This window comes from Triticum dicoccoides, chromosome 1B (assembly GCF_002162155.2).
Source record: "Triticum dicoccoides isolate Atlit2015 ecotype Zavitan chromosome 1B, WEW_v2.0, whole genome shotgun sequence".
NCBI lineage: Eukaryota > Viridiplantae > Streptophyta > Magnoliopsida > Poales > Poaceae > Triticum > Triticum dicoccoides.
Genome location: NC_041381.1, coordinates 49,773,622 through 49,783,270, shown reverse-complemented (window position 1 = coordinate 49,783,270; position 9,649 = coordinate 49,773,622). Strand labels below are relative to the sequence as shown.

General features: G+C 45.3%; 1 long non-coding RNA gene and 1 pseudogene across 1 annotated transcript; both read right to left on the bottom strand.

The window, feature by feature from the left end:
• The window catches only part of LOC119350099, a 24,965-nt pseudogene extending 17,542 nt beyond the window's left edge, over positions 1-7,423 (bottom strand).
• Positions 7,424-8,828: 1,405 nt separating this feature from the next.
• On the bottom strand, positions 8,829-9,640 carry LOC119318283. The gene is made up of 2 exons (XR_005154044.1): positions 9,529-9,640; positions 8,829-9,123 (listed from the first exon to the last, which is right to left on the bottom strand). It is a non-coding gene; the product is annotated as an uncharacterized LOC119318283 (long non-coding RNA).
• Positions 9,641-9,649: the final 9 nt, after the last annotated feature.

Here is a 9,649-nt window from a genome sequence, read left to right as displayed (position 1 = left end):
ACGCTTAATGATACTTTCAAATGAGCACGTACCTTGACATGATCTTGAAAGTGTTCAAGATGGATCAGTCAAAGAAGGAGTTCTTGCCTGAGTCGTAAGGTACGAAGTTAAGAGTTAAAGCTCGACCACGGCAGAAAAGAGAGAAAGGACGAAGGTCGTCCCCTATGCTTTAGACGTAGGCTCTATAGTATGCTATGCTAAGTACCGCACCTGATGTGTGCCTTGCCACATGTCTGGCAAGAGGGTACAAAGGTGATCAAGGAGTGGATCACCAGATAGCGGTCAAAATTATCCTTAGAGGAATAAGGATTTGTTTCTCGATTATGGAGGTGATAAAGAGTTTGGCGTAAAGGGTTACGACGATGCAAGCTTTAACACCTATCCGAATGACTCTGAGTAGCAAACCGGATACGTATAGTGGAGCAACCATTTGGAAAAGCTCCAAGTGGAGCGTGGAAGCAGCATTTACAATATGACCTAGAGATTTGCGAAGTACATACGGATCTGAATGTTGCAGATCCGTTGACTAAAACCTCTCTCACAAGCAAAACATGACCAAACCCCAGAACTCATTGAGTCTTAATCACATGATGATGTGAACTAGTTTAGTGACACTAGTAAACTCTTTGGATGTTGGTCACATGGTGATGTGACCTGTGAGTGTTAATCACATGGCGGTGTGAACTAGATTATTGAATCTAGTGCAAGTGGGAGACTGTTGGAAATATGCCCTAGAGGCAATAATAAATTAATTTATTATTATATTTCCTTGTTCATGATAATCGTTTATTATCCATGCTATAATTGTATTGATAGGAAACTCAGATACATGTGTGGGTATATAGACAACACCATGTCCCTAGTAAGCCTCTAGTTGACTAGCTCGTTGATCAACAGATGGTTATGGTTTCCTGACCATGGACATTGGATGTCATTGATAACGGGATCACATCATTAGCAGAATGATGTGATGGGCAAGACCCAATCCTAAGCCTAGCACAAAGATCGTGTAGTTCACATGCTAAAGCTTTTCTAATGTCAAGTATCTTTTCCTTAGACCATGAGATTGTGCAACTCCCAGATACCGTAGGAATGCTTTGGGTGTACCAAACGTCACAAGGTAACTGGGTGGCTATAAAGGTGCACTACAGGTATCTCCGGAAGTGTCTGTTGGGTTGGCACGAATCGAGACTGGGATTTGTCACTCCGTGTAAATGGAGAGGTATCACTGGGCCCACTTGGTAGGACATCATCATAATGTGCACAATGTGACCAAGGGGTTGATCACGGGATGATGTGTTACGGAACGAGTAAAGAGACTTGCCGGTAACGAGATTGAACAAGGTATCAGGATACCGACGATCGAATCTCGGGCAAGTACAATACCGCTAGACAAAGGGAATTGTATACGGGATCGATTGAGTCCTTGACATCGTGGTTCATCCGATGAGATCATCGTGGAACATGTGGGAGCCAACATGGGTATCCAGATCCCGCTGTTGGTTATTGACCGGAGAACGTCTCGGTCATGTCTACATGTCTCCTGAACCCGTAGGGTCTACACACTTAAGGTTTGATGACGCTAGGGTTATAAAGGAAGTTTGTATGTGGTTACCGAATGTTGTTCAAAGTCCCGGATGAGATCCCGGACGTCATGAGGAGTTCCGGAATGGTCCGGACGTAAAGATTTATATATGGAAAGTTGTTGTTCGGGTTCCAGAAAAAGTTCGGGTTTTTTCGGTATTGTACCGGGAAGCTTCCAGAAGGTTCCGGAGGATTCCGGAGGGGTCCGGAGGTCCGAAAATTGTTCCACCACGTCCAATACAGTAGCATGGGCTGTAGGGGGGCGCCCTAGACTTAATGGGCCAGGGGCACCAGCCCCCCCCAAGGCCCATGCGCATGGGAAGGGGAAAACCCTAAGGGGGAGGGCCTCCACTTGACTTGGGAGGCACTCCTCCCCCCCTTGGCCGCCGCCCCCTCCTCAGATTGGATTTGAGGGGGGCGGCCCCCCTCTCCCTTGCCCCTACATATATGTGGGGGGTGGGAGGGCAGCCGCACCACAAGTTCTGGCGCAGCCCTCCCCCTCTCCCAAGTACTCCTCCTCTCCCGCGGTGTTTGGTGAAGCCCTGTAGGATTGCCACGCTCCTCCATCACCACCACGCCGTTGTGCTGCTGCTGGATGGAGTCTTCCTCAACCTCTCCCTCTCTCCTTGCTGGATCAAGGCATGGGCGACGTCACGGGCTGTATGTGTGTTGAACGCGGAGGTGCCGTCCGTTCGGCACTAGGATCTCCGGTGATTTGGATCACGATGAGTACGACTCCTTCAACCCCGTTCTCTTGAGTGCTTCCGCTTAGCGATCTACAAGGGTATGTAGATGCACTCTCCTTCCCCTCGTTGCTGGTTTCTCCTTAGATAGATCTTGGTGACACATAGGAAAATTTTGAATTTCTGCTACGTTCCCCAACAGTGGCATCATGAGCTAGGTCTATTGCGTAGATTCTTTACACGAGTAGAACACAAAGTAGTTGTGGGCGTTGATTTTTTTCAATATGACCGTTACTAGTCCAATCTTGTTTTGACGGTATTGTGGGATGAAGCGGCCCGGACCGACCTTACACGTACTCTTACGTGAGACAGGTTCCACCGACTGACATGCACTTGGTGCATAAGGTGGCTAGCGGGTGCCAGTCTCTCCCACTTTAGTCGGAACGGATTCGATGAAAAGGGTCCTTATGAAGGGTAAATAGCAATTGGCATATCATGTTGTGGTTTTGCGTAGGTAAGAAACGTTCTTGCTAGAAACCCATAGCAGCCACGTAAAACATGCAAACAACAATTAGAGGACGTCTAACTTGTTTTTGCAGGGTATGCTATGTGATGTGATATGGCCAAGAAGAATGTGATGAATGATATGTGATGTATGAGATTGATCATGTTCTTGTAATAGGATTCACGACTTGCATGTCGATGAGTATGACAACCGGCAGGAGCCATAGGAGTTGTCTTTATTTATTGTATGACCTGTGTGTCATTGAACAACGCCATGTAATTACTTTACTTTATTGCTAACCGGTAGCCATAGTAGTAGAAGTAATAAGTTGGCGAGACAACTTCATGGAGACACGATGATGGAGATCATGGTGTCATGCCGGTGACGATGATGATCATGGAGCCCCGAAGATGGAGATCAAAAGGAGCAATATGATATTGGCCATATCATGTCACTATTTGATTGCATGTGATGTTTATCATGTTTATGCATCTTATTTGCTTAGAACGACGGTAGTAAATAAGATGATCCCTCATTAAAATTTCAAGAAAGTGTTCCCCCTAACTGTGCACCGTTGCGAAAGTTCGTCGTTTCGAAGCACCACGTGATGATCGGGTGTGATAGATTCTTACGTTCACATACAACGGGTGTAAGCCAGATTTACACACGCGAAACACTTAGGTTAACTTGACAAGCCTAGCATGTACAGAGATGGCCTCGGAACACAAGAGACCGAAAGGTCGAGCATGAGTCGTATAGTAGATACGACCGACATGATGATGTTCACCGATGATGACTAGTCCGTCTCACGTGATGATCGGACACGGCCTAGTTGACTCGGATCATGTAATCACTTAGATGACTAGAGGGATGTCTATTTGTGTGGGAGTTCATAAGATGAACTTAATTATCCTGAACATAGTCAAAAGATCTTTGCAAATTATGTCGTAAGCTCGCGCTTTTAGTTCCACTGTTTAGATATGTTCCTAGAGAAAATATAGTTGAAAGTTGACAGTAGGGATTATGCGGACAGAAGAAAGCTTATGTCCTTAATGCACCGCTCAGTGTGCTGAACCCCAAACGTCGTTTGTGGATGTTGCGAACATCGGACGTACACGTTTTGATAACTACGTGATAGTTCAGTTAAACGGTTTAAAGTTGAGGCACCAAAGATGTTTTCGAAACGTCGCGGAACATATGTGATGTTTCGAGGGCTGAAATTGGGATTTCAGGCTCGTGCCCACGTCAAGAGGTATAAGACCTCCGACGATTTTCTTAGCCTACAAACTAAGGGAGAAAAGCTCAATTGTTGAGTTTGTGCTCAGATTGTCTGAGTGCAACAATCACTTGAATCGAGTGGGAGTTGATCTTCCAGATGAGATAGTGATGTTTCTCCAAAGTCATTACCACCAAGCTGCTAGAGCTTCGTGATGAACTATAACATATCAGGGATAGATATGATGATCCTTGAGGTATTCGCGATGTTTGACACCGCGAAAGTAGAATAATATTATGCAGTTTGGTCATGAGCGTGTAAAACTACATGACTCCAACGTAAAGTTGGTAGGTTGCAATTCCAAAATAAAGATAATGCAATGAGCTTAACTCTTTGGACATGATTCTACCAAACCATTTTAAGTCTAGACATTAGGACAAATTGCTAAACTTCAATCCAAAGGCCATAGAGAATGCCTTCAAGGAGAATTCTGCAACGTTATCCATTCGATTTGCTTGAAATCGATGTCAGATAATGAGCCAATGGTTTCGTGTGAATAAAGCACACACTTAAGACCATCATGTAGATATGTCTTTTACAACCATGTAATACCTGAATAGTCTACTCAATGGCTGGGAAGAGCCACTTACCTCGACTTGATGCATTCAAGGAGTATGAGTGGTTCATCATAGAATTTAAGGTGTGGAAGCCTTAAAATTAGCTTCCCTATGTCACTTGTAGTGTGCATAAAATCCAAATGTTATTAGAATTTAGCATCATAATAATCATAAACTATTGGAATTGCTGATAGTTTCTGTTTCAACCCAATGTCTCGATGACCAAGGCGAGTATGCTAAGTTTGTCATGTACAAGACACTCTGGAAAACTATCTCGTACACAACATGTGCTACGGGTTGAGTCGTATGTGTAGTACAATCCAGATGATACACAGAGAATGTGCTTTCCATATCCGGTGCATATGGTAAAGAGAAGTTATTCGAAAATTCGAATCTGAGCCCGAGCTCATCTGCACCTGCGCTCACAAAAAAAATCGGAATAAATACTAGAAAAATTCAAAAAAATTCAAAAACCAATTGGGTGGTGGACAATTTGATGCCTGAGGTACGCTCCAATTTTTAAAACATTTGTACTTCTGCGCAGCTCTCAGCAAAAAAGACAAATCAAAGGTCTGTAAAAATGTGTACTGTTCATATACTGTTCTGGTCTGATTTGTCTTTTTTGCTGAGAGCTGCACAGAAGTCCAAATGTTTTGAAAATTGGAGCGTACCTCACGCATCAAATTGTCTACCACCCAAATTTTTTTTGGAATTGTTTGAATTTTTCTGATTTTTTTACGAATTTTTTTTTGACCGGGTGCAGATGCACCCGGGCACCGAAACGCCATTCTCGAAGTTATTTCTCCTTATTGTCATCATAAATTTCGCTATGGAAACTATTTTGATGGATACCTCCATAGTTTAGTAGGGTACAAGTTAAACCTGGGAAGCAATGAAGCATCCCGACGTTACTCGAGTACCCACAGGGATAGTAAATATGACTCGAGTTGAGCCAACAAATACCTCATCGCGTCTAGCGATTTTAAAATATCTCCTTCCTCTCAGTGAGAGTGGAAACATTGGACTTCTCTAAGTATAGAGTTTGTGGTGCATATGTCCACAAGGCACATATCATTTTTCATCCGATTAACTCCCGCAGAAATCTATATATAGACATGAAGATTCTTAAGAAAATCACTGTCGGATATATAGAATACATACAAATGAATTTGTATGAAAATGTTGATACAATATATTATGATATACAATATATGATGACAATAATAATCATGTTCTTATTAGAACATCATAAATGGACAGAAATAAATAGATCACTAAGGAGACTAAGGGACTAAATGTATAGTCTCCAAACATGTCGGTTGATGCATATTCAACCATCATGCTCTCCATGCTCATAGAGTCTCGTGATAGCTTGATGGTGTCAGGTTGAGGGTTTGAAGTGAGTTTCAAACCATTACCCTTGAGGTCCTTTGCGTCCCGATGGCGTGGTTTGGATTGCACGCACTATCCCATGGGATGCAAGACTGATCTTGATGTCCATACCCCGCTTAAGTGCGTTGTGGCCATTGAGGGCAAGTGCCTCACATTGTTAGCCATCGATTACTTATAGGGGCAAGCCAGAGATAATTAATTTACAAGAAGTAAATTAAAAAGCATCATGGTTTTGTAATAAGAATGTAAAAATTCGACTCAAGTGTATAATTTGAAAATGCTCAACCTCAATTGTGGGAACATAACACATTGAAGATCATTCAGATCTCACAGTAATAGAGATAGTCTGCACATGGGCAGTAGATCCAACTCATTACCTTGTGTTTTTCTAATATAATGAGGGAGATGTTATTGTCAAAAATTTACAAGTTTGTTGTGCGGGAGAAATCAATCTCGACCGCTATGGCATGTTCATGAAGAATGGCAATGTGGTAAACACAAAGAACATATCATCTCCGGTGAAAAACTGGTAATTTATTTATATTACAGATTGTGTAATATAAATACAAATTAATGTTGCAAAATTAATAGATTTCAAGAAAGGTGGCTCGAAATCATTAATGCGAATCTCAAAATGCTAAGGATGACACCTTGAATTTTGCATATGTATTTGCAAGAAATTGAAAATCTCAATTGCAAATAGACGTATTAATCTCGACATGTGGTTAACATGAAAATAGATACATCATAGAAATATTCCGGAATACCACGTACTCAACGGAGAAACAGTACTGCAGTGGTACTGAATTTAACTTTGCAAGAGATTAAAATCTCGATATCAAATAGATGTAATTTATCTCAACACTTGACAAATGTGGAAATATAACAGACTAAAAACAGGGATAAAATCACTGTTAAAAGTTGTTGTTAGAACTAATTTTCTGAAAAGAAAAGAGTAAATTAGTAAAGCAAATACTACTATAGGAGTGTTGATGACTCAACTAGTAAAGCAATTAAGCAAACACTAGTACGGGAGTGCTAATGACTCAACCGCATGCAGGTAAGCCACGTAGTAGTACACGTATGTGCGGCAGTCCACGACCTGGTCAATCGAGTACAGATAAGGAGAGAGACATTCTCAATTACTCAATCCCCATCCTCACCAGACTAACAGGCAGAGACTGACTTCCATGGCCGACCGGTGCCACCTCCAGCCACGCTGCCACGGCGTTCATCGGCGACGGGTGGAGGGACCAAGTGCTCCATCGTCTTCCTCGGGAGAGGAACCACCAATGAGGTCGTGGCTGGAAGCCACGCCGGTGGAGACGCCGTTTGCGGCACCGTTCGTGAGGCCGAGCGCCGCGGGGCTCCATGTGCCAGAGCGGCCGCTCGATGGCGAGCTCGCCAACGGGACGCCAAGGGCCATGAGACGGCGGCGAGCGCCCGAGTGCGGCGAAGGCTGAGGAGTTGCAGGTGCCGGGGTCAGCAGGCGTGGCGCGACGCGACGGCGTTGGTGTTGACGCCCGCGGCACTACTGGAGCAGCTCAGAAGGGGCTCGTAGGGCGAGAGCCGTGTCGTGCCTCCGCGTTGGAGGCCGCGGTCGTGCCTCAACCATGCTCCGCGTTGGGAGTCACCTCCTCTGCCGGGGGTGTTGCGCCGGAGGGCGCTGCCTCCCTGCAGAGCTGAGGTCGTGCCATGGCCACCACTTCGCGGGCTGCGCGCCTCTCTGTGAGCGGGCGCGACAGTTGCCGTGGTCCCCTGTGCTCGTAGGGGCAAGGCCGAGGCCAGGCGCGGGGTGTACCGGGAGGAACGACCGCACCTTTTGCTCGTCGCGCGTGCGTCGGATGGCGCAGCCGAGGGCCCGACCACCGCAGTGCTTTGCGACGAGGCTGAACTCCACGCCGTGGGGAGCCGTGCAAGAGGGCTGTCTGTCAGTCTCGTGGGTGGGGCGCGCGAGGGCGGCCACGGCGATGGACGGAGCGCGGGAGCGCGGCCACGGGCGGGGCGCAGGTGGCCACGCGGGCGGGCGCGGCCTGGTTGCTGATGATACGACACAGTTGCTGATGCTAATGCTTTCTACAGTGGAAAAACACGGTGAAGAACCTTTTTTTCTTCTCATGTGGTGCCTTTTTGCATCAGTCTGTTGATTGATCTTCTGGCCTTGGTGATCTTTGAATCAATGGATGCCAACGCCCACTTATTCTGTTGTCGATTCAGGAATAGAGTCGACGGCGGCTGGGTAGACGCCCTGTTTCTTCTGATTTTGGCCGAACACCTATGATTTTCTTTCTTCGATTTGCTCTTTCTGTATGCACTTGATGAAGTAACTCACGTGAGTGCATAGCATAAACCAAGAAGAGAAAACAATCAAATCAATTGTTAGATCATTGATGTTAATCACAAAAGATAAGAAATTTGCTTTCTCCTGATCGATCTCTTGAACGGCGGTGCATCTCTGCAGTGGGCGGCTGATTTCTCCAGCGATCTGGCCATGATCGGCAATCTTCGGAAGGAAGCCCAGCAGTGGGGGTTTCGCCGGAAGCGGTTCCATGCGCCATCCCTTCTGCGCTGGATACTCTTCTCACCGCCGCTGGCCGCAAAGGGCCTGTGCGTGAACGGGCCCCTATTCACTTGATGATGGGATTACATATCTAGCCCCTGAAGGGATACGACCGAAGGGATGTGAGGCAACCACCTCGGTTAGAAAAAGCAAGGATTATTTTATTGGTGACGGCTCTCTTTGCACTGGAGTGTTATCCACCGCACTTCATTTGCTTGGCGACTTCTTTTCCCTCTTCACTTCATCTATTGAACTGTAGTTTGCTTTTCCATAGAGAAAGAATTGCCATATACTACAACCCTCTGTAAAAAAATATATACTGCAGTTCTATATAGAGAAATTGTCAGATACAGTACTACTGTGCTGTAGTATCTGATATTAGGGAAACATGCAATGGTAATACTCCCATCGGACACTCCGCTGTACTTTCTAACAAAGGAAACCAGTCTTTGCGCAAATGAAGAAACTCCTGAGCCGTTCCAAGTCTTCAACTGACTCCCCTGCAACACCCAAATAGTCACCTGGCTTTCGTGCTCTGAGACGTCTTCAAGGACTTCATAGCTTCCCTAAATATTATTGGAAGGAGAAGTATCAGATACTATTTGGAATGGCATAGTTATGTCTGGCACTTGTAATTCTGTAGGCACCATTGCACGACAGTATATGCATGCCTCTTCCTAAATATCAGCAAAGTACTACTCAAGGGCAGATTACAGAGTTACTACTATACGTCAGGGTAGGTTGGTGCATTGGCATTGATAACAGTACAAAGTGGCACTCCGAAATCCTAACAAACACAAAATAGAACGGAGTCAAGTTCTCGACAGTCTCATGACAAGGGCGCATGCATGTACTTGCAGCATAGGTAACTAATACTGTGCTTGAGATGTGCTGAAACACGGCCAGCCAGCTACCAATGCAAGGTCATCGCCAAAAGGCATTAGTGTAACCAAAGAGGCAGATGGGTTTACCGTAATGCATCCTCGATGTCAGTGTCCACTGGGTCCAATTTGAGTCCATCCAAGAACCGTTCACTTGCACCCTCGTAGTCCTGACGATAAACACAAAAAGTGAACGATCATAAACAATTTG